The sequence below is a fragment of the Rhipicephalus sanguineus genome, chromosome 2 (assembly GCF_013339695.2).
Source record: "Rhipicephalus sanguineus isolate Rsan-2018 chromosome 2, BIME_Rsan_1.4, whole genome shotgun sequence".
Taxonomy (NCBI): Eukaryota; Metazoa; Arthropoda; class Arachnida; order Ixodida; family Ixodidae; genus Rhipicephalus; species Rhipicephalus sanguineus.
The window spans coordinates 182,546,466-182,571,924 of NC_051177.1; the positions used below are offsets into that span (position 1 = coordinate 182,546,466).

Genomic DNA, 25,459 nt, shown 5'->3' on the forward strand with positions numbered 1-25,459 from the left:
TGTTGGAAAACTGCTCGTGTTTTTCCCCGTATTTAAGTCGGGCTCTAAAACAGATGCTTCTAATTATCGCCCGATTTCTCTACTATGTGCCACATCAAGATCTTCGAGCTGGCTCTTTACAACATATTGCTTTTAGTGTGAAAACTCATTGATTCCTAATCAACATGGTTTTCCTCGCTGGCCGCTCAACTACCACAAATCTTGCTAGTTCATGACGCAGATCTCTCACCCTATTTGCTCAGAGAGGACAGGTTGACGTAATTTACTGTGACCTGAGCAAGGCTTTTGACGTAGTCAGCCACACACTGATTATGGTTAAACTTGTCGGACTTTGATGTTGACTTGTCAGTTGTGAATCTCCTGCAGAGCTATCTGCTCAATAGATATTGTTATGGAGCCGTAAATGGCCAAACGTCTTCTTTGTATAAAGTGACTAGTGGGGGTCCCTCAAGGGTCGTATTAGTCCCACTCCTATTTTTAATTTACGTTAATGATGTTTCTTTTGCCATTCGTAATTCTTCTTTCCTCTTGTATGCCGATGACATCAAGATTTTTAAGGAATTCATTCAGTTAACGACTGTCGCTTGCTGCAGTCATACTTGCGCTCTTTTCCGAATGGTGCAACGGTATAACCTTTCTCTGAATACCTCGAAGACAAAATTCATGTCTATCACTCGTAAAACATCTAGCGCGTCATTTCAATACTCTGTCAATTCTGTCCCGTTATGCAAGGTTTATGAAATCAGTGACCTGGTGTTGTTGTTGACAGCGCGTTAAACTTTTCTTCTCACGTTAAGCGTGCTGCTATGCGGGCCTTCGTTCTCTCGGATGTGTTTGTAAATATCTCGAGAATTCAGGTCTCCCATGGCCCGACACAAACTGTACACGGCATATGTCTTCCGCAACTTGAGTATGCGTCCGTGATATGGAATGGCATTGCTCATCCAGCGGTAACACCATTGAACGAGTCCAGAAAAAATTCCTCAGCATATATAACCATCGCTTTGCTAAAATTGACTCTGATCTCGTTCAAATACTGCTGAATTATTATCACTGCCATCACTTCACTGCCGACGAAATCGCTCTGATCTCTTATTTCTTTAGCGCTAGTCCACGTATCATATCCTGCCCTGTACTTCTCAATTGTGTAAATTTTCGAATTCCGCGTAAGTTAACCAGAGAGAACAGACCGTTTCATGTACCCGCCTGCTTCTTCCAACACTCTACCGTTCACAATACAAAGTCTCTATACTGTTAACTTTCTTGATCTTGACGTTTTTCATAGCCCACATCATTGTTTTTATCCGAGCTTTGCACTGTTTTGACATAGTGTGGCACAATGTACAAAGTCTTCCCTTCTCAGTCTCTTTCCACATAGTTGTATATATGCAATCTAATTTTTTATTCCCCGTCAATCTTTCTCGTGTTGTCTTATTTTACTCCTCCCCTTTTGTGTTCATTTCTCTTGTTTGTCTACGTGTTTTCGCTCTTTTTATTTCTGAAAACTGTCTGTATTGTATTGTTATTTTATTTTTTTATTGTTTTTTTTTTTTGCGTGCGCCAGCACAAAGACCTTACGGTTGTTTCCTGGGCACGTTAAATAAATGATTGATTGATTATTATTATTATTATATTATTATTATTATTATTATTATTATTATTATTATTATATTATTATTATTATTATTATTATTATTATTATTATTATTATTTAGCTCTCGAAATTCGTGTACTGCCGCTTTCTGGGGTGCAAACAGGTCCCACGTTGCAGCAGATGCTCGCAAGTTGAGCAAAATCGCGCCTATTCCTAAAGGCCACGTCTTCTGTTGCGATGCTACAGTTCGCGTTTGTAAAAAAACTAAAGAATCGGTGTTGTACTTGCTTCATGACGTCTTTAAAGCGTTGGCGTCTTTCATATCTGGGAGAAACTAGAGTATTTGCATTATGATAACCTTATGTCATTCGTGGAAGTGGTTACGTCATCATAACATGAAACTGTGAGCATCTATAGCCTTTTGCCACAGGCGCAAGCATCACCAGGGAGAACAGTACACCTTCAAGAGTAAATACAGAAGCTTGGCTCGTTTTCCTCGAAGCTGATGCTTTCCTCCGGAATTTCCCTCATTCAGTTTTCCTCAGTCGCAACGTGCTGGCTTAAGCCAACGCGTTGCGACGTTTGGCAGATTTCCACACCGCTAACGGAATTTTGTTGCGTCGCTGTTCAGTCAAATGTAGGCGCAGGAAACTACTTCAATACGCATTGACTTGGACTATCATCGTTATCGATGAAATATAAAAGTAAATGGAGATGGTCCACCCAGCTGGACACACTCCAGCTTGAACACATGGCACTGGGGCCACTCATGTGAACGTTTTACATCCATAAACGTCAGCTCTATTTTCGTTGCTTTGTGTTATTCGCATTAACTAAAAATGTAGCCACCTTAAAAGCGATTATTATCACTGATCCAGAACTTTCAAGTTACAGACAGTTCGAGAGCGCGGCTAATACATGATTCAAGCAAGCAACGCATAAACTTTTCCTGTTGATAAAGAATGAACGAGGATTTGCAAGTGTGGTTGACGCTATGAGGATATGTTCCGGATGTGGGGTCTTATGCGCGGAATGATTAGTTTTTTATAGCTACCTTTCTGTGGTGTGCCTCGAGTGTACTGAGCGCAAGCAGCGCACTGTTTTGTTTCTGACTAATACATCTTGCCGCACATGTGTTCTTTCCTTCCGGAGAAGCGCGCTTTCCTGCCTGCAAACAGCCCTCCTCACAACGACCTTGACGAAGTGAATGCAGCAGCTGGACGATGGACTGCACGACTCGCAGTCTAAACTGCTGAATAAAAAAGAAACCACTACACGTCGGCGTCGGTGGTTCAGTGGTAGAATACTCGCCTACCACGCGGGGGGCCGGGTTCGATTCCCGGCCGACGCAAGCGTTTTTTTTTTTTACACACATATTTTGTCTCGGAACGGACTCTTCGATATTATTTCATTCTTTTTGTTTTTCCTGCTTTTGAGAAATTGCCTGTGTCATAGTATCCGCCCGTTTCGGATCCTTTATCTCGGGTATTTTTCAATTTTGTCAATTAAGATGGTCAGGTTTGCAGGAAGCCTGTCATTCGCGTTAGCCTCGCACTACAATTTCATGGAAAAAAAAAAGGAGAGCGGAATCGTCGTAACTGTCGGATCAAATTCGCCGACATAAGATAAGCATTGCGAAATTACTCTAGACATTTTTCCCCTTTTAAATGCGAAGCATTTCTTAGCGAACTTCTGCGACTTTGAGCGTATCTATCTATCTATCTATCTATCTATCTATCTATCTATCTATCTATCTATCTATCTATCTATCTATCTATCTATCTATCTATCTATCTATCTATCTATCTATCTATCTATCTAGCCGCCTACGACTTTGTGCTCTCCTGGTCGCTTGGTTAATCGAATGTACACCAAAATTGGTATGGCGTAACATGACTGTATGACGAACATAAATGACAAGTCATAACATGAAAATCATGACACGCATGTCATGTACAGCATTTACATGCCACGCTCATGGTGCGCTGGTGCCCGTTTCGCTAGCTTGATATAAACCAAAATTGGGATCTTGCGACGTGACTGTGTGACTAACTTAAATAACACGAGTTAACATGAAAATCATGACACGCATGTCATGTACAGCGTGACTTACGTGCCACGCTCATGGTGCACTGGTGGCCGTTTCGCTAGCTTTATATACACAAAAATTGGTGTCTTGCGACGTGACTGTGTGACGAACATAAAAGCACGAGTTAACATGAAAATCATGACACGCATGTCATGTACAGCATGACTTACGTGCCAAGCTCATGGGGCGCTGGCGGCCGTTTCGCTAGCTTGACCTATCCCGAAATTGGTATTGTGCGACGTGACTGTGTGAGGAACATAAAAACACGACTTAACATGAAAATCATGACATGCATGTCATGTACAGCATGACTTACGTGCCACGCTCATGGTGCGCTGGCGGCCGTTTCGCTAGCTTGATATACACCAAGATTGGTATCTTCCGAAGTGACTGTGTGGCGAATATAAATAACATGAGTTAACATGAAAATCATGACACGCATGTCATGTACAGCATGACTTACGTGCCACGCTCATGGTGCGCTGGCGGCCGTTTCGCTAGCTTGATATAGACCAAAATTGGTATCTTGCGACGTGACTGTGTAACGAACATAAATAACACGAGTTAACATGAAAATCATGACACGCATGTCATGTACAGCATGACTTACGTGCCACGCTCATAGGGCGCTGGCGGCCGTTTCGCTAGCTTGATCTACCCCGGAATTGGTATTGCGCGACGTGACTGTGTGACGAACATAAAAACACGAGTCAACATGAAAATCATGACACGCATGTCATGTACAGCATGACTTACGTGCCAAGCTCATGGGGCGCTGGCGGCCGTTTCGCTAGCTTGATCTATCCCGAATTTGGTATCTTGCGACATGACTGTGTGAAGAACATAAATAACACGAGTTAACATGAGAATCAGGACACGCATGTCATGTACAGCATGACTAACGTACCACGCTCATGGTGCGCTGGCGGCCGTTTCGCTGGCTTGATCTATCCCGAAGTTGGTATTGCGCGACGTTACCGTGTGACGAACATAAATAATAGGAGTTAACATGAAAACCATGACACGCATTTTCCTTAGTGACATACAAGACGATGTATGCAGCTCTTTGCTGGCTGCTTCGCATTACATTGATTCCCACAATACGTGGGATCTGCCGGCTTTTTTCTCCGCAGCTTTGCTATACAAAAATATCACTTAAAGGAACGCTGAACAATGTTAAATAGGCAGATATTCTCCCTTCGATCATGCAAGTGTTCAACATCACCTGAATCGGCACCTGTAGTCTTCTTTTTAGCCAACCTGATGATACGCCCGTTATTAAAGCCGTTTCGACGGACTAAAGTACACTTGTTTTAACTAGTCGAACGTGATTTCTGTATACGTATGATTTGGACAAGAGTTTCGGGATGTTTTTGCACATTTCTGATATTTTATTGCTTCGTAACGTCAGTCCATATTCTTCATATACACAACCTTCAATTTTCCCGTTGTGCACAATTTTTCCGTCGTGACAAGAACTATTGTATTACCCCGTGCAAATATCAATCTCTTAATTTTTCTTCTTAATTATAAGAAGCAAAACTGTCAGCTAATTCCTTGACCATCTGACCTGGAGCAGCTCAACAAAACACCGGCGTAAAGAAAGGCGGCCGCTGCACCGAACGAAGCGACACGTGGTCGTGGGAGGGACGACTCGCTGAACGGACCCTGGCAATCAACTGGCAACCCTGAGGCCGGCCCGCCGAGCCGCTATAGCCAGTGGAACCTCGGAAGAAGGGCGCCACCCGCAACGAACCACATTTTTTTCCCTCGATAAATGTTTTGTCTCTCTCTTTCTCATGCTGTCTATCGCCTTAACGCAAACACCGGTGAGTACAGAGCACGTACAGAGGTATAAGTCGTCTGCTCGTCCCTGTAAAGATAGGGCGCACGCGAAATCCGAATATGAACGGCCGCGTACTTAGATGTAGGTGCACGTTAAATAAACCCAAGTGCCAAAAATTAATTCGTCTCCCCGCAATTTTTGCACGAATAGCCCAGAATTCATTTTTCTTTTTGTTTTGTTATGTTCACATAGAATGCCCGTGGTTGCTTCACTCTTGCATGTCAACTGCAATGGCGTGCGTGTCACGTTTAGGATGACCTTTCTTTCTTTTTTTTCTTTTTTTGCATGAACTTTAGTTGGAACCTGGTAGAAAGCACGTGTACTGTACTGTTTATTTTTCGCTATGTCCTGTAGTCTTTCCACTGCATTGTTTAGCTGTGCCACGTTGACCGGTTGTGGTGCGATCATACTGGGCACAATATCTTTTTTTTTTCTTCGTATAGACGCGGCAAGGAAACGCGTGAAAGGCTTGCAGGCGACAAAGGTGTGTGTGTGTGTGTGTGTGTGTGTGTGTGTGTGTGTGTGTGTGTGTGGTGTGTGTGTGTGTGTGTGAATTTCAAGTCGTATCAATCAATTACTTTATGTCCCTCGACATAGATGGCAAAACGTTGCAAAAAGAAAAAAATTCTCACAAATAGTTACAAAAATTATTGTAACTAGTTTCCCATAGTGATACCTTTGTGATGTGCCAGTAACCCGCCTTCCCAAACCTCCTTTTCCGGTCAACGCGTCCTCCATTTCACTAGTAGGAAGTATAGATACCCTACTTCAGAGATAGACGTGTACGTTTTACGCTGGCGATTTAAAGGTACCGGCATAGAATAGTGACCGTGTTGTTGGCAGGGTATGACGCTGCACGAAACGTCGCACGCATTTACTGTAGGCGGCAATGTAGAATAGAAATCGCCTTGTACGGACGGCCAGGTTTCAGGAACAAAGACGGCAGTATTACTGTTCGAATCATATATTATGCAGCTTGTCTCGCGGCACCACCTGGAAGCCTTTGCTTTTGCAGTATCGCAGCCGGCCAGTCCTTTCGCGAGCAAGCACTCGCCTGTCCAGTGACCTACATTTAGCCGGCCGATGGGCAGTGACCGAGGTTATCCGTTGCCTTCTCCGTCGGCGTCGGTGGTTCAGTGGTAGAATACTCGCCTGCCACGCGGGTGGCCCGGGTTCGATTCCCGGCCGACGCAAGGTTTTTTTTTTTTTTTTTACTTTAAAATTGAACTTTTGATAAGCCATTTTACTGGCACTGGCTGTTCTAAGTGAATTGATGAGCGTGACTTCAGCAATCTCCTGCACATCAGCTTTCACAATCATTGAAAACATGTTGCATAATGTCGTTGCACTAATAGTTACGACCCCTCCAATGAGACCCTTAGGCAAGGATTGACAATTCCGACTTCTTGCCCAGCAAGTGTAAAAAATGCAGGCAGGATTGAATTCCTTTTTATTAAAAGGCCAGCAGTACCGAAAAAGGTGTTGCCGGCACTGAAGACGTTAATTTTTGAAATTATTTGGTCACTGCAGCGGCCACGAGCGCGGGGCTACCAAGCAGGCGCGCGCGCACCCGAGACGCTCGTTGTAAGAGACGGCGCAGTGAGAGCTCGTTTTCGCGTCCTCAGACCGATTGAGTTCGAAACAGCAACACCTCTCGGGTGACGTGAACGCACGTGCACCGGAAGTCGCAGTGATCTGGTTAATGACGTCTATTTCTTCCTCAGGAGGCATGTCATCGTCATAGGCGTGCGCAGGGTTCCCATCAGGGGGGGGGCGAAGGTTCATCGCAGCGCCCCCCCCCACCCTACTATGTCAATGTATGGGGCAGATTTTGCGCCCCCCCCCCCTCTTTGGTGACTAGAAAGGTCAATGTACGGGGCAGATTTCGCGCCCCCCCTCTTAGGTGATAAGGGGGGGGCGGCCGCCCCCCCTGTGCGCACGCCTATGGTCATCGTTAAACTGTGCGTTCCGTGAAGATCTTTCATTGCAGTGGTAGCAAAAGCAGGCGTAGTAGCACAAGTAGTCCGTCTCACTGACAGTTACTGATCTTTCAGGCGTTAAACGTTCCTTCAAATTCATGCTTGTAGTGCGCTGCCGGTGGACACGGACCAAGAAACAAGGAAAAACAACACAAGATGATGCGCAAACTCGCAGCTACTTTATTTCGATAACGTACAGCCTTATATACGTACCAGAAAGAAGGCACACTAAATGACGAGGGGGGGGGGAGAAGGGCCGCTTTCTTGTACGTATATAAGGCTGTACGTTATCGAAATAAAGTAGCTGCGAGTTTGCGCATCATCTTGTGTTGTTTTTCCTTGTTTCTTGGTCCGTGTCCACCGGCAGCGCACTACAAGCATGAATACGTACCAACTAGCCCCTGTTGCCGCCCTATTAGTTCCTTCAAAGCATTAATGTCTAGGTCGGTAACACTGCGAAATTTTGGCTTCTTTGCAATAATTAAAGGAGTACTGACACGATTTTGAGACATCGCAAAAGGGACATTTTTTGCTTCGTTGGTATGCAGTGTCAACGCTTTCCACACACTGGAGTCGGATAACACGTATAAAGTATTTTAATTTGACTTTGAAGTTTTCGTCGCTGAGCATCTGCAAGCCAGCCCCACTGCAAGGACGTTATCCCGACGATCAGGACTGTTCCCCCGAGTTTGCGAGTTCTGCGTCCTGCATGCAGCCTAAATCGTAGAAATCACTGTCAGGGTCACTGGACGACAATTCACTCATCGTTGTTTATGTGCACCACGAGCACATGACGGATTTGCCGCTAGTACGTCGCGCGTTTCTGTATCTCCGTGACATCACACTGCTATAAAACGACACTGAGAAGCCACCCCCTCGATATCGAAACCGAAAGTGTCTTTTTAAGGTGGCGCTAATTAAAATATATACGATGCATTCCCAGGCACCACAACAGTCGTTTTAGGTTTCTCGACACCATTATTTTTATTTCGAGCAACAATACAATTTTTTTTTAAATTCGTGTTAGTATTCCTTTAAGCTTCTTGTGCTTCGAAAGGTAGTCTCCACAATACACTCATTCCGAGCTATACTTTCTCGCCATGAGACGCACAGGAGGAGTAGAGTAAGAGCAAAGCACAAGAACTATCGGCGTCGAATGAAGTGTGAACAGCGGACAGAACGCGCGGCCAGTTCAGGCCGTCTGCTGCCGACATCTAAGATAGGCAAGCGCAACCGGTTACCGATGGTTTTGCTTTTTTTTCTTTGACATTCCATATTTTGCTTCGCCACTGGAGCGCCACGTTCATGCTTTCCACTGATCTCAACTGGCGCAGCGCAGTTTCTCTGGCAGCAGCGCTCATAGCTCCCTTATAGAGTTTTTCATCTTGCTTCCATCTCCGCCGTGTTATCAGCGCCTAGCTGCGATGCGAACAGAGGGCGGATAGAATAGCGAAGCTCTAGTGCACGTGCATTCAAGTCACCCAGAGGTGTTGCTGTTTTGAACTCAATCGGTCTGAGGACGCGAAAACGAGCTCTCACTGCGCCGTCTCTTACAACGAGCGTCTCGGGTGCGCGCGCGCCTGCTTGGTAGCCCCGCGCTCGTGGCCGCTGCAGTGACCAAATAATTTCAAAATTAGCGTCTTCAGTGCTGTCGACACTTGTTTTGATACTGCTGGCCTTTTAATAAAAAGAAATGCAATCCTGCCTGCATTTTATACATTTGCTGGGCAAGAAGTCAGAATTGCCACTTTTTGCCTAAGGGTCTTATTGGAGGGTCCGTAACTATTAGTGCAACAACATTATGCAACATGTTTTCAATGATTGTGAAAGCCGATGTGGAGGAGAATAAGTGGACAAAGTTTAAAGGAATATAAAAAATGGGTTTTTTTTTTAATTGTCGTCAGAAGTTTGCATTGTTCGGTGTTTTCTTGAAGTTAGCCCGATCATATCTCTTTACTGAAACGGGATATAATTATAAGATTCGGCAGTTCGGTACACAAGCATGCGAAGAACGTAATGCGGAATTTTTGTTGCCCTGCTGCAAGGCTTTTTTGAGATAAAGACCTTCAAAGTAAAGAAAATAACGTTTCCTGGGCCAACTTTGAGGCTTTTTATAAAAACATCTACGCTACACATAAAAACTAAAAATACCTGAGTAGAAGCAAAAACATGCATATATTTAGCTAAAGAAATTTCAGCTACCTAACTAATATATTTTGTGCAATTCGTAACGAAAGTTGGCCAAAACAGCAGAGCGGATGAGCGCTCTACTCCACCTCTTCGTCATTATTAATTTCCTGTGCTTCGAAAAAATTTTTGGCGGCAAAACAAATTGCGGATCTCTTCTTTCCACTCATCAGGCAATAATATATAAAATTTTGAAACAAATTTAAGAGGTCGACCAGCCATCGTTTGTTCGATCTTACGTGGAATCACCCAGCTCTACCTATTGGTTATTGATAAATTTTATATTTCTCTTCATATACTGTTTCCAAGAATGACTCGTACAACGAAGGTCTTAATTCAGATCTACGTGCATTGTTTTAACGGCTGCGCAAACGATGCACAAGACCACAAAAAAATTACTTCAATTTTTCAAAACACAGCAGAGAGAAAATAGGGGCTACCATTTTAGGAATGCCACACAAGTGCTAACTCTATGATTCAAAGGTTATTAATGTGCACACAATAACAGCGCACGCCATGAATACGAGATTCCAGTTGGCCTAAAGTGCGAACTTCAAGTTTACATCTTACGCTTCTTTTATCAGAATACACAAAAACTATACATGACAATTTTGGCGTTGTGTGTAGCATTTATAAGTAAGAAGTTAGAACCTACTAACAGTTGGGTGCAGTAATTTTGATCGGTCGATGACTTCTCTTTTTTCAAAATGGGTAAAATAACGTAAATTAGGACACGTCGATCACGTGGTATATTCAGTGCCCAAGCAATCGACCTAATTTACATAGCCAATAACCATATAACTAAATTGTCCGGCCTTCACACAACTCAAGGGAAAGTACTTTCAGCTTGCCCGAGGACATCAGTGTTAAAGATACGACGAGAAGCACTGAGTGCGATTGGTCGCTAGGAAGTTGATAGCACGTAAGAAAACGATCACTGAGCCAAACTTGGCTTTCGACGCTGAATAGTTCACATAACCAACTATACCTAACGAACACACGTGTTTAAACCACGTATTGTAGCAGTTGACGGAATGCCACACACATCAATGGAAAGAAAATCATTTCCACTGTTTCACGTCTCATAAACACTACATGCTCAGCTCATGAGGCATACACTGCTGTTGGGGGACACGGATTAATTTTGACCATTTGGTGTTCCTGATGCCATCTCAGTGTTTGAAGTTTGAAGTGTATTTACAGTTTAGACAATACGTGGGAGACATTAATTGTCATGGTGCCGGAGCAAAAGGCGTGTTTATACACGCCTGACTAGGCCCCTGGCACCAGGAGTACAGCAGACCACAGCGGAGAACTGCAGAAAAAGAAACGCTAGAATTGTGTCTTTATTTTTCATGCTATACTATACAATCTCAAGCAGTGTATATGTTTTAGCACTGCGCGGATCGCAACCTTAATCGTGTGCTACGCATGTTAGTGGTTATGCAGCACAGTTGAGTTCACAAGTTTACTCAGAATGCAAGTCGGGAGTACGCAGAAAGTTCACCAAGACAAAGGCGATTTATGAATCCTGTCCAGAATACTTTCGCGATGAGAGGGTTGTATGCACAGACAGATAAACAAGTACACTGCCCTATCAGACGACTGTAGATGCTGGTGTACCTTACTTCTACTTTGCATTTTTCGAATTCTGGTGTGCAACCCCGAATTCGAAAAATGTAAGGTTGTAACAATGAAGCGTGGGCAGCGCGGGACGTACACGCCATGCGCAGTCAACAAAGAAATGTAGATAAGCAAAAATATCAGCGTTGCAGTAGATTTGAAAACTAGGCTTTCTAGGAAGATTTTCACGTATTTATCCGAACACGCAGATGCCGCATTGCCAATTATCTCGCCCACAAGATAGTAGCTGTATTGTTACGGTGCGTCATGGACATGAGCTAGCGTGGTGCCCTCCGAAGATGAAGACGACGAGTGGGCGTGAAGTGCTTGCGCGTGGGGGTTCCTCAGCCATCTTGTTTGGGTGCCGATTCACTGTTTTAAGTACCCATTAAACCGTCATCTCGTCTCCGTCACAATATATTATACAGGACGTCTCAGCTATCGCGTAGCACGATTTAAAAAAAGGGGGAACGGCTTCACGCGAAGCAAACGTAGTACATAGTGTTCCCAGTACACTGCAGTATGCGCTGCTATTTTTTTTTTTGTTAATGAGGTCGATTAATTGCCCATAATTATGTTTCTAACTCGACAAGTATACTCAGCTAATTATGAAAATGTCAATGATTCATTTTCATAATTCATAATATGTAGGCATGCTCAAATTACATCTTACTGCGCTATTTTCAACAACGGACTAATTACGTGCTCATTTTTTCCGGCTGATAAAGAAAGCCCGCGAAATATGAAAAAATAACGCGTGACTACGCTCCCAACCGCAAAAGAAAGCAGCGCCCTCAAATAAGTTTACTCCACGCAACCGCTTTTCCTTTTGTCGGTTGCCAGAGACAGCGTTCCGCCCTTTGTCAAGGCTACAAGACGAGCGCCAACAACATGCGTAGCGGTTTAGCAGGGATTCCTTGCACTCGATTTTACGCCACTATCATTATCCGTATCTCACGGCCAACTGTTCTTATCGATAACGAGGCCGAGCGCTCTTCAGATTATGGCTGACTCAAGACGAAAGCGATGCGTTTCTTCTGCCGGGGAGTGTAGATACGGCGATCCAGACATTTTCCTTGACCTGCTACCTCACAGTGAGCGTGTTTGAAGGCGCTGCTTACTGATGCGCGCTGCAGTCTAGTCACGTGTCACTTTTCAGATTTCGCGGGCTTTCTTTATTAACCAAAAAAAAGAGAGCACCCAATTAGTACGTTGTTGAAAATAGCGCGGTTAAATGTCATTTAAGCACGTACATATGCATCATTGGCATTGTAATGATTAGGTGAGTATTTGTCGAGTTAGAAACATAATTAGGACTAATTAACTAAACCTCGAAAAAATCAGTAGGGGCTACTGCAGTATACGGGGAACAATATGCACTAGGTTTACTTCGCGTAACGACGTTCCTGATTTTTTTTTATTGTGCTGCGTTATAGCTGGGACGCCCTGTATATGCAGCCACATCTGTGCTACTGCTACAGACGTTCCGCAGTCTACTCAGCAAACGCTATGTGCCTTAATATCTTCTCTCAAAAAAATATGTACTTTTGGTTTATAAGTCCTTTATTAAAGCTAATTTCTTAGATGACATTGTTCAAAAGTGGATCGATCCACGATAAATTTGAACGTGCTGTCTCGTCGACAGAGCTGGATGGATGGATGGATGGATGGATGGGTGGGTGGATGGACGCAAAACTTTATTGAACGTCCTGAGGTGCACGACTCAGTGAGCCGTGGGGCACTCCCACTTTGGGACAGTCTGGCCAAGCCCGACCGCCGCATCGTGGCCCACTGCCCAGCCCATAGTTGAGCCCCGGCATCGGGGCTTTTGATTGCGTATATCCACTTGTCTTCGCTGATTTGGTCCGTGCCTCGTAACGAGGGGCAACGCCAGAGCACGTGGCCTAGGCTAGCGAATTCGTTGCAGTGCCTGCAGGAGCTATTGGGATAAATGTCGGGATAAATTTTGTGTAATAAAAGTCGGGCTGGGATACGAACCTGTCTGCATTATTCTGAGAGTCAATGCCTGCACTCTATTTACTTTTTTTAGAGCTGCCAGATTTCTTTTTTTCTGCAGGATAAAAACAGGTAGACTTCCTGGAAGGTTGTTTTGTTGCAGCTGTACTGGGTGTCTCTCGTAATTTGAACCAAGAATTTTTCTGAAAGTGGTTAGGCGCAGTTGTGTGAAATGTGGGGCTCCTTAGGACATTTTCATTCTGCTCAATCAGTTCGTGAACTGAGATAAATTGTGCAAACAATTGAATATTCGCTGTGTAGCCGAGTGCGTTTCATTACGTTGCAGAAGGGATTCAGCAATGACTCGTGGATTCGATTCTTTGTGGCAACGTACATAACACGTGTACGGCAATGCTCGTTGTGGGGTTTCTCGCGTTTGCTTCATTTGCCGTGTATGCACTGCATTACTGTTCTCTAAAACACGCTGCAGAACACGAACAGTTTTATTGCACCAACCTAGCCGCATGTTTCTTTATGTTCATTCCAATGCGCGCGTTCGATCTGTGTTATATCATATTTCAATATTCCCTACATGATTATTGGGCGATGGATGTAATTATTTGAAGCGTGCAGGTACGTTTACTACTGTACGTCTCTTTTGTCGTTCCGCATTTATTTCTCACTGTCCCTCGTACCTGAGGCAGCGTAAGAGGCGAGTGCGAGCCAGAGTGCGGACCTTGATGCAACTGGACGTTGGTCGGCCAGGGAGGCGCTTTTTGAGGAACGCATCTGGACCCTTCGACAGTCAACGTCGGCTGTGGTTACGTATGGTTACAAGTGGTAGAATACTTGCCTTCCTCGCGGGTGGTGCGAGTTCGATTTCCGGCCGGTGCAGCTGCTTTCTTCTTTTTACAATATGCTGCAGTCTGTGAATCATCGAAATTACGTGTAGGCCGCGTTTCCTTACGCCAGCGCTTCGGTGAGTCACGCCGGGTTGGATCATGAAGGAGTAAGCTGCTGGCTACCTGTTTTCTTAGGTGCAACGGAAGGCTTTGCGGTCACAGTGTCTAATCGTGCAACGGTAACGCGAAAACACCATGAAGCTTCTATTTATCGGGATTTTGGATCTGAAACGTCGTTGAAGTCGCTCACCCGATATACGCTGCAAACTGTCGTATTGGTGAACGCGACAGCGATTATACGCCAGCAAATAAGCGAGGTCATCTCTATGAGGAAGTAACGTTGTGTGTATATCAATCGTGTGCTTCTACGACCGTGCTCGTGCGCTGCAGTGCGTCGCACCTGCGCAGCTGCCTGACACAGGTTTCCGGTTCCCCTGCCGTTGCCGCGAAGGCAGCGCCGCTTTTAAAGACGACAGCCTTTCTTGAGATACTTAAACGGAGAAATTTTGGTCTGTCTTTCTGTCTGTCTGTCTTTCTGTTTGTCGGCACGTCACTCGATTCAGCCACTAGGCCAAAGTTGAACCACTTGCCCAAGGGCTAGGCACCTTGAACGGCTCACTAGGTTCATACTTGTGTACATTGTCGATCAAAAAAGCAAACATTACGCATATCTGAGGCACAACATCACTAGGTAAGTATGAGGTGGTGTGTTCCTTTAATAGAAAATGCATACATGCGTAATTCTAAAGTCCCTAGTTTCTTAAGCTGCGCTGAAAATGCGACTGCGCGTTAAACTTGACTTCCTCCGTGCCCTCTGCACGAGCTCATTGTTGTGTTTCGGTTTCGGTTCTGTATTGCACTGTACGAATGCCATGGGGCGCCGCTCTGGCATTCCTGTTTTAGCCAGGCGACGTGTAAATAAAAGAGTGTGTGGAGAGTACTCGTTGAGTGCGGATGTTTCTTCTGCTTCAGCGCTTCGCGCCAAACCGCGTGTTCGGGCTGGCTGGCGTCCCCGCCGGTCGTGTTGGTCACCGCCGGTCTTCCCCTGCTGCTGCGCCGGGACTACCAGTCCGCAACACAGCACTCATGTTCCCGACGTATTGCCAGATGGCGTCCATATCTCACGCAGCGCCTCTTCTAACGACATTTGCAGCGAAGCACGCAGATACGCGGCCAATTTTTTTCTCAGCGTGAGCTCATTTGACATCGTAATAAGCGTAGAACAAAGCTTGGATGCCTTGTGATATACGGAATGTAATTTTAGGCTCGAAAACGGTGCGCCTCAGCACCAGCGGGCTACGTACAGCAGTCCGAGCGGCTCCTTCGTGCAGTACGAAGACTTATCCACGAGGCCACGCGACGCACCAGTTTTTGTGACTTTCAAACGCTATTTGAAAAGTACAAATCCTGTAAAAAAATAGCAAAATGAATGTTCGATTGTGTCGCTATAAGCCACGTTATTTCCATTTCCACTACTATCACACTTTCTGGCAGTTTGTCAGTCCTTTCAAGGTCCTCGGTAGGAAGGTGCTCGGCCCCCGTTATCCTTGTGGACCAATTCGATGAGGGCAATCATTACCATGCCTCTGCTCCCCAGTAACTAACGCTTCTGAGCATTGTATCTGTCTTGGAACAAGGATAAAAACGTATAAGTTTAAGCTTTCTAACTCGTAATAATATCGAGGATTTTACGTGCCAAAACCACGATATGATTACGAGGTGATGGGTTTATTATATAACCCATCGCCTAAATATAAGCACACTGGCGTCTATAGCATTTCGCCTCGATCAAAATGCGGCCGCCGCGGCCGGGATTCGATCCCGCGACTTTCGGGTCAGCAGTCAAGCACCGTAACCACTAGGCCACTGCGGCGGGTCCAGACGAAATCGACTATACGGACCTCGTAAAATGTTCTTCCGTATACTACGACAAGCTTTAACGTTGCAATGCTCACAAACGTGGGCGACGCCTTTTTAAGTATTTGTGCTCGTGTGTATATGCGTTTGTGCGTTCAAACCTTCCAGACAACTAAAATACGTTTGGTGTGTTTTCATATTTTCGTGTTCAGATATCATTTCATCTAAGATATTGGAGCCTTGAGAATAAAGCAAAATTAAACTCCGAATTTCGGATAAATTGTGATTTATGAAAAATAAACTCCGATAAACGCCGAATTTGCGCCAAAAAAATGAACTCCGAGAAACACCCTCCGAATTCCAAAAAAATTAAATCAACTCCTACAAGGCGAAGCCCTAGCTATATTCATTAATAGGCGTTGTGCTGGTTACGCCCGGACGTGCCGATTCTTCAGGGTCATCACTGATCGAGACCTCTGCTGGAGTTCCCATGTGATGGGTCTGAAGAAGCGCCTCTCAGCCATCTCACGTCTTTTCCTTGGAGGGAAAACGTGGGATACGTTAGTGCACGCGATGTTGCGACTGTACAGGATGTTGTTTCTCTGGTAAGTGCAGTGCAGTTCACCGGTGTACTAAAAAATAATTGTAAGGTTATCACGTGCACAATAGAAAATGATAAGGGCCAGGCACTCAGTTTGTCTCGGATTTCCATGCTGCACGTCAACAGCGGAGGCGATTGTCATTGCAATGGACCATGCGGTCACGATACACATCACTCTGGAGGTACTTACAGTGCACATTAGACACCTCGCTTGTGCCCCTGCCCACTACCTCGCCTCGCTTCCAGAAGACCGGCCCAGTGCGTCCTCCTGTAACGGAATATCGGCTTATATCGCGTGTGCCTCCCAACAGACTTATACGCCTGTTGCGTGACTTCCGACACCACCTCGGTGTTTTTTGACCAACCAAAACTTCGGCTGACAGTACCAAGGATCTGGACGAAGGCAGAACTCTTGTCAGGAGCTTTAAAGCAGCTGCCTCATGCCGCACGAGGACTACAAGGACCCAGGGGCCTAGCCAGAAATTTTTTTCCGGGGGGGGGGGGGCACCTCCTTGATCTGAAGTGGGGGTCGGGCAGGCAGATGTGATTGAGTGTCATTTTGTGCTTTGTATGCCATGACGAAGAAATATTTCGGGGGGGTGGAGGGGGGGCGCGGGCCCGGTGTGCCCCTCCTCCCTGGCTACGCCACTACAAGGATGACACTCAGCTTTACACGTGTGCCTCGACAGCGGCTGAAGGGTCAGCAGGAGCGGCGATATTCTCCGCAAAAGTCGAAACCTATCACTCTAAAACATCCCACATGACAATGTCGACTGCCGCGTGGATTGCGGCACTTTAGAGTGCACTTCTTAGGGTCAACCAGAACCACCACTAAAATGGAGCATATTCGCGGACTCTAAGTCAGTCCCGCTGTGCCTGTTATCAGCTCTGCATCGTGGACTTCAAGACCAACTAGCGCTGGAAATAAGACAAGCGTATCATCAGTTAAAACTCAAAAGACAAAAGGGCATGGCATAACATTTCATTGGCTTCCAGTACCGCTCATGGAAATCCGCTCATGGAAATCGCGTGCTGAAAGCTAATTCACTCTCTAGAACTGACGCAGCAGCAAGAATTTTTTAGCTCGCGCGTGATGTCGCACATTCTATGTGGAATGCGCCCGATTTTTGCATACCCGCCTTCACATCTTTGACCTAGCACTTCACCTTCAAGTGTTATCTGGACTATCGCGATCCAAAACAATCCTCTGCTGCCTCTGGCTCAGATAACATGTAGCACGAACACCTATGCTTACCGAAGCGAAATGGCACACAGTGCTGCCTGTACCCGTTGCAGCAGTGAGGAACGCACTGCCCTCATCTTGTGTCATTGTCCTTACTACAGCTCCCGGAGAGTCCCTCTGAGCTGCACTAACCCGCCTCGATGACCCGCCGCTTTCCGGGCGATCAATCTTGAAATGCCGGAACGTTGAAGCTTCTAATCAGAAAGCGACGAATGAGCTACTGTAGTTTCTAATATCAATCGGCCTCATTGATCGACTATGACATCCCCGTGTTTGAGTGTGTATGTGTTTCTTCTTGTATTGCTCTTTTATTTTTGTTCTTTTTACCTCTCTATCTCATTCTTTTCCTTCTTGCCTTTCGGTGTCTCCTTACCCTTTCCCTAATGCAGGCTAGCAAGCTGGATATTTATCTTCCAGTTAACTTATCTGCCTTGCGCGTAACCTTTATCTCCGTTGCCTCTGTACGTTCTCCATCACCACATGCTGGCAACATAGTTTTCCAGGTCTGCGTCTTCGGTAACCAGAAATTCAATGTAAAGTAATGGGGTGCGTACACGTACAAGATAAGCGATCTAGTAGTTTTACCTACTAAATGAAAGTATTTGTTACTTTACTGTCCTCTTGTGCCGATTGCACGGTGCGGCAAGTTGTCATTTTAACCGAAGGCACTCTGGTAGGTTTCAACGTATGGGCATATCTAACTTCTCTTTTCGTGCACAGGCGCCACATTGACTTACACAGGTGCGCACATAAACGTACCAGATAGTTAGCTTGGGTCCGTTTAGTGATAATTTGAGTTCTTCGTTTTAAAACGATCTGCCAACAAAACTACGGAAAAGTGGTCATTCGGCAGCCGGAGTGACTTCGGAATATGCAGCACTTTCGGGACGTTCGCAACGGCCACACTACCGACAACCAGTGCGAAATACCAATATGAGGAGGGAATGGGTCCAGTTTATATGATACATGTTGCAACGGTGCAATGAAAAGCAAGAGGTAAACTTGGCCCATATCAAGCACAATTAGGTTATTGTGTTACGAGCCGGTGATATCCAGTTAATGCTGGTGATAAATGGGTCTAAGCAATCTTCGGATAGGGGATGACCCAAACGAGGTTTAGCCAGGTGTTTCAGACGGAAGTAAATATGGCGCCACATGCACATGTTGCGCTGTCGAAAACGCAAAATAACTGAGTCGCAAATGCGTTAGAAACGTAACACACCTTGCGTCAGCGCCGAATGCATTTCACTTCGCAAACAGAGCGCACGTGAACACAATGCTGCAACAACGAATGGTGTCACACATCGGTTTGTGAGAGGCTTTGAGCGAGCATGCCGCAATCCTAGGGAAAATACGAAGAGAATGGACGACTTGTATAGCAGGAAACATAAAACAGCACGTTGAAGCAACTTTATATCTGTCAGGAAGTGTATATATATATAGGTGACGTGCACAGATAATTTTGCTGAAGGTTTCCGAAAGAGCGCGAAATACCAAGTGCAACCACATGCGTGTTACCCATACTTGTGAAATGCGCACGATCACGCGATGCAGCTCCAAGGAGCAATAAATTGGTCATGTAAGCTGTGAGCAGCAGTAACCATGGCTGCTACTCGCCGCGTGGCCTACGTTTTCGCAGCGTCCTTTGTAGTCTTCGCTTCGGCTTGTACCTACTGCAACGCAGAAGAAGACCTGGCGCGCCAGGCCAGGATGACTCTTGTAAGAAACTGTTGTCTCTAACTGCTTGGTCAGTTTATTTCCATGGGAATATATTTTTGTCGTGAAGAACCCCGAAATATTTAGTGATTTTATTTAGATAGTCACGGACTCTGTGAGCCGCCTCACCAAATCATATATGGCAGTGTTGGCTTGAGTTCGTGCCGACCAACAACTCACGAAAGCTGGCGGTGGGCTCCAGAATGGACCGGATGCCTTACCCATCGTGCGCTATATATTGATTCTCAGGGGACCGATTAATTCCGCAAGAGAGGAGACTTTAATGGCTGACGCGACCCATAACTTCCGCGGTACTAGGCCGATTTGAGAAGGAATATTTAGATTTCTACCTTTCGGGGATCGCAGAGAAAAAAAAATGTACAGATGATGGATCAACTACGTCATTCTTTTTGTTTATTTTTGTCATATTTTGGAACGCTGTCCAAGAATGATCAGTACAACGAAACAAATTTTGTTAGCTTCACATTAAATTTGGCACGCGCAAAACAAAAAAAATGAGACAGCTTTGACGAGCACTCTTGAAATGTTGAATATACATGCGCAGGGTGCTCGTGCAAGAATGTTGTGTATTGCGCGAATTGTTCTATAAAAACCTAACCCAGTTCCACCCAGTGTAAAATCTGCAGAAACAGAGGACCTTCGGTTCTCTTGCGTTTGCCTTATAATTTTCTGGGATTTTCTGTCATATGTTGTGATTTTGTGTTGGTGTTAGTGCGGCGACCGCTTCGTCCGCCATTGAGGCAGTTACGCCATCTATGGGTGTATCTGGGAACCCGCTATCGAGGGGCGGCTTTCGGGCCTATTCACGCACGAGCCTCCCTTACCCGTTTCAATGTGCGGCTGCCGCTTCGTTTGCGACCGAGGCAGTCATGCGATCTATGTTTGTATCTGGGAACCGCAGCGTGACAACGCGACACTCATCTGTCGTCAGGCCAACCTAGAACAGCTCCGCTAATAAATGCGGATTTTAATTTTTATTATCACTGTGGATACTAGAAAGCTCACCCATCGCTGTCTTTCTTCTCTTTCTTGTCTCCCCTTATTCAAATCGCAGTGCGAACTGGCCACGTCTTTCGACTACCCCTGCGAAATCAGCCATGTAACCACAGAGGACGGCTACTTCCTGGAGCTAGACAGGGTGCAAAGGGGACGCGAGCACACTGCAACTGCAGCGAAGGAAAGCAATGGGACCCGCGGCTATCCTGTGTTATTTCTTCCAGCGTGCACCACCACCTCAGACATATGGCTACTGAACTACCCATCGCAAGCGCCTGGTAGGTACTAGAATAACAGGGTAAGCACAACAACGACAAGATAGGCCGCTTCGGTAGCATTCAACCGGAGTCAACACTTTCGTGCGATACGTTGCTTGCCGTATCTTGAGTATTCGTGACCCAGTGGCGCTGCCAGGGGGTGGCACACCGCTCCCGTGCCCCCCCCCCCCCTCCCTAGAATTTTTTTTGCCATAGCATATAGAGCACAAAATGACACTCGACCACATGTGCGTGCTCGACACTCACTTCAGATCAACGAGGTGCCCCTCCCCCCGAAAAAATGTGTGCCTACGTCCCTGTCGTGACCGCTGTCGACCAATCGGCAGGCTAGACCGGCACGTACGAAATCATATCTAACGTGGAACATTGTACTGAACATAATGCAGTTTTATTTTTTGTTTCTTTCAGTGGGGGAAGGAGGTGTTCATTTAATTGCTATCATATAAGATAACCGTACGTATAACAAACTAGAAGTGGGATGCATCGAGCTCTAGCTGTCCGTTTTGCAACGTCATAGTGGGAAAGGAACCGGAGTCAGCGTACGCAGCCTAGCAGATTGAAGAGGCTATTCTTAACGACGCGACATAACTGCCCGTGACGCAGTAAAAAAGGTTACTCCCCATATCCGTGCATATCTATTGACAATAAATAAATCTCTTCTTTTCTTGCTTTTCTCGGCAGAAGATAAATATCCGCATAGAACTACTTTTCTCTGTAGTTTCAAATTCTTAATGGGTGAGTGTATATCACGTGATCTGTCTCGCTATCTTCATGACCTGTTTGGCTATATTCATAACCACGTTTGGATACATTCCTGTTCCGCTGTACTTACCAAGACAAACCAGTGGTCCCCGTAGCATACCAAACCCCGCAGCCGATAGACTATTTATAATTTTCTCAAATAATTTATAGTGGCTACATGTTCGACATTCAAGCGGAAAGTGGCAGCGTCACTGAACCAGGATATTGTCACGTGGTCTTGACGTTGAAGAAGGCAGCAGTCGGCGGGTTTAAGACGAAATCTTTTATTTGGGCGAACCTGTGCCCGGGAAACGAAAGGTGAAAATACAAGCAATATACGCTGTGCACTGATAGCAGCGAACAGTGCGTCGGCCGTCGATAATTTGATGTGCGGTAAGGCGCGTCGGTATTTATACTTGCGGTATCGAACATTCGAACCTTATCGCCGGTGGCCGCGTCAGTCCTAGAATTAACTCAACATTTCGTGTTTGCGCGCTCAAGTCTATCAGAAGATTCTGAAATAACCTGGAAGGTTCCCAGACGCATTCGGGCCCCATTTGTGCAAGGCAGTAGTTTTTACGTGGTAACGGATCATTTACATAAAGTAGCAAAAGAAGCGCGCGCGGCAATATGAAGTACGAGGCTACATATTACGCTAATCAAACTCCCCAAAAGTACCCGTAGCGGAGTTTCTCAAGGTTAGAAACTTCGAATTATGGTGTTCACAGCGTTTTAAAAGAAGCACCACAAAAACGCGAATAAAACGGAGCCTTTCATTGCAAGTTTATGCACATTTGTTCATTTTGTAGCGAATATTTGTTGGGTAATTTCTGAGGTGCATGAAGTATTCAAGATTTTAGTAAAATTTTAACCAATGTATGAATGAATGAACAAATGGAAACTTGCAGGCTTCCTGTACGCCGACGCGGGCTTTGACGCGTGGTTTTTACATACGAGGGAAACTGAACGGTACGCCGAATCACACTGATCTCTCCAAGAACGACCCAGAGTACTGGAAATTCAGGTAAGGGGTGTAGAATTCAAGCGTATTACACATACCAGAATAAGACTAGCACTATACTGTCGCAGCAGACTAAGAGATGGGTTTTTATAACCTCTCCTAATGGCAACATTAGTTTTCCCTTATTTCGGGTGTAGTATGGTATTTCATGAGCAGTACGGCTGCAACGATAAGGTAATCATGAAATGTTACTGGCGCAACGACCAGAACGGCTGCTATGTATACGTTGATGCAACGCTCATAACACTGTGTAGTCCATTATCATTTACAGCCTCTTTTATGTGCACTGTAGGATGAATCATTCCCCCAATAATCTCCAATTTGCACGGTCCCGCATCATTCATCAGTCTTGCTAACTGTGTCAAACTTTAACAAACTCGCACATACCATTAGTTTTGCCGCATTCCTCGACATTAAGGGAATGTAAATAATAATAATGTAAATAATAAGTCGATGTGGATTGTCGAAATAGCATTCCAGAATCCTTGTAGTGTTTTTATCGTGCCAATAAAATGCTTAGTTTCAAAGAAAATCGCGTTTTAGTGGTCCGCATATTGTTAGCTCAATTCCAACCGCCCGCCTCCGAGAATAGGCTTGTGACGTATCGTTCACCGTGCCCGCCCTTCACTGCCTGACAGCCGATGCGGCGGCGTAGAGGAGCACAGCCTGGCGAAAACAAATTTTTGGACCAGGGTAATGTCAGGAAGTTCTCCTTTTTTTAATGAATCAAACTGAAGTGCATAAGATGCTTTTTGTTCCGCCTTGTAATGCACTGAAATGTTCTTTCAAGCGTAGTTTGAGTACTCGTGCGATTGATTGTACCAAGTACTAATGAGCACTAACAGACAATAATGCCAAGGAAGTATAGGGGATATTAGTAGTAAATGTAAGGTAAATGTGAAGAAAGAAAAGTGGACGAAAAGATAACTTGCCCGGGCAGGGACCAAGGTCGCAGGTTCGGTCCCTGCCCGCGGCAAGTTATCTTTCAGTCCACTTTTCTTTCTTAACATTTACCTTACATTAACTACTAATAACATCCCCTATACTTCCTTGACATTATTGTCTGTTAGTGCTCATTAATATTGTGTATAACAAAGAAAAACGAGCCCTTAAAATTAACACTTCTTTCCTCCATTCATAGCGAGGGTTTCGTTCTGGCAGACTTGATGCTTTCGGGTGGTATACGAGGGATTATTGGTCAGCTGCCAGCTCGTAATAAGTTCACGTGCTACGTGACGCCAAAAGGCAGAAAAAGAATGTTCCACACTCGCCGTCATGGCTACTGGCGGTGCTGACTGACGCTCCCACGTTTAATGTACATATGTACCCTATAAAGTGGACGGGGGATGGCCGCCGCGGTAGCTCAGTTGGTAGAGCATCGAACGCGTTATTCGAAGGTCGCAGGTTCGGTCCCTGCCCGCGGCAAGATATCTTTTCGTCCACTTTTCTTTCTTTACATTTACCTTACAGTTACTACTAATAACACCCCTTATACTTCCTTGGCATTATTGCCTGTTAGTGCTAATTAATATTGTGTATAACAAAGAAAAACGAGCCCTTAAAGTTAACACTTCTTTCCTTGATTGTACTAAGGACCTTCTACGTCATGGAGCTTGTTCCAGCATGTCCTACTGGTGGCGCAAATCGCGTCCTACATTTACCTCCATTTCTTGGTTACTAAAGCACTGCTGTGAAAAAAGCTCGACTTTTTCGACGCTCTTAAGCATTGACCTTTTACTGTGACATAAAATGTTATTTGCCTTCAATGTCCCTGTAGAGTGCGTTTGACAACGTGATAGATGAGGCTATCTTACCGACTCCAAGCTCTGTAGAAGTCACTCTCTGTACATGCCGCTGGATTTCAGAAAACTTCGCTGACGAATCAGTGCATTCGTCTACAAAAGACTGACAGACTCCTCGCACAGTGCTTCGAGGATATCCGCAGGGCGGCATTGAGCCTGACCTTAATATCTCTTTCGTCAGTCTAGAAAAGTGCGTTCTTTCATCGTTTGAGATGTCTTCATGATGTTACGAGTACTTTATTTCCACAGCTTTTTACGCTGTAGTCTTTTTCTAACACGATATACAGAATGGATAGCCAGTACCTGTGTCTCACCTTCAATAATCGTAACTTGTCCCCTCCCCATTGACTGGAAAAAAGCTAATTCCTGTATATAAATCGGGTAACAAAGCTGATGCCTGTACTACCGACTCATCTCACTAATAGCACTGTATGTAAAATTCTCGAACATATCATCTCAAACACATAACTGTATACCTCGAACAAACATTGTATTAGCATCTTCTCAACATGGATTCCGCCGAGGGCTTTCTACAGTACGCATTATTAGAACTCATACATGACCTATCCTTAAGCATCGACACCAAAAGCATTCTCTAAAGCATTCGACAGAGTATTCCATGCAAAATTGATTAGAAAGCTTCATTTACAATAGGCGACGGACCAATCACAGAATGGGTTAATAACTACTCTGTAATAGGACTCAGTTCGTCGAAGTGAACCACGAGTTTTCGAAAGTTACGAAAGTTACCTCTGGTGTTCCGCAAGGTAGTGTCCTTGCCCCTATGTATTTCTAATATTCATTACCGATCTCCTGTATTGTCAATACTAGCATAAGACTATTCGCTGACGATTGTATAATCTATCAAGAAATTAATTCACCTGAGGATCACGAAACATTAACTCTGCGCTGAATCAATAACAGACTGGTGTTATAACTGACAAATGACTCAATGTTAGCAAATCAGCCGTCATGCGTATTACTAGAAAACAGAACACATCGGTATA

At 45.1% G+C, this 25,459-nt stretch overlaps 2 non-coding genes across 2 annotated transcripts; both read left to right on the forward strand.

Annotated features, from left to right (window-relative positions):
• Positions 1 to 2,875: 2,875 nt before the first annotated feature.
• Trnag-acc (transfer RNA glycine (anticodon ACC)) lies at positions 2,876 to 2,945 on the forward strand. The gene has a single exon. It is a non-coding gene; the product is annotated as a tRNA-Gly (tRNA).
• Positions 2,946 to 6,651: 3,706 nt separating this feature from the next.
• On the forward strand, positions 6,652 to 6,722 carry Trnag-gcc (transfer RNA glycine (anticodon GCC)). Its single transcript has one exon. It is a non-coding gene; the product is annotated as a tRNA-Gly (tRNA).
• The last annotated feature ends 18,737 nt before the right edge of the window (positions 6,723 to 25,459 follow it).